Source organism: Meleagris gallopavo, chromosome 3 (genome assembly GCF_000146605.3).
Source record: "Meleagris gallopavo isolate NT-WF06-2002-E0010 breed Aviagen turkey brand Nicholas breeding stock chromosome 3, Turkey_5.1, whole genome shotgun sequence".
Lineage (NCBI taxonomy): Eukaryota > Metazoa > Chordata > Aves > Galliformes > Phasianidae > Meleagris > Meleagris gallopavo.
This window is the reverse complement of record NC_015013.2, coordinates 25,915,390-25,915,861: the sequence shown is the minus strand read 5'-3', so window position 1 is coordinate 25,915,861 and position 472 is coordinate 25,915,390.

The window sequence follows — 472 nt, the reverse complement described above, 5'->3', positions numbered from 1 at the left end:
TTTGGTCTCTTTTAGATTATAAATAGAAACAGACTTTCACTCACTTGGTGAATGAAACTTGTCTTCTGGACAGTAGGATCTGCAGTGGGGTGAAAATTGGAAGTTCATGGCTACGTTTTCATCCATTTGCTTTGGAAGAAGATCACAGCACACATATGAAGTGAAACAGCAATAACCTCCAGCAAAAGCCTCCTGACTTTCAGCAAAGTGTAGACAGAAAATGCTATGGGGTGCCTATATCAGCATAGACATAATTTTGTAGTTCTGTCTACCTGTTCTGTTTTCCACTGCTGTTTTTCAGTACTGATAGTCAGGAATTTATCTGATTCCTGATGGGGTCCCATCAGTATCTTTTATGATACATTTTCCCTTCTTTCCTTGAAATGCTTTCCTCAGATATCACAGAATTGTATTTGTTTTTCCTGCCATCAGTCTTCTTGATGGCTTGTATTTGACCTGTTGCAGATTAGCT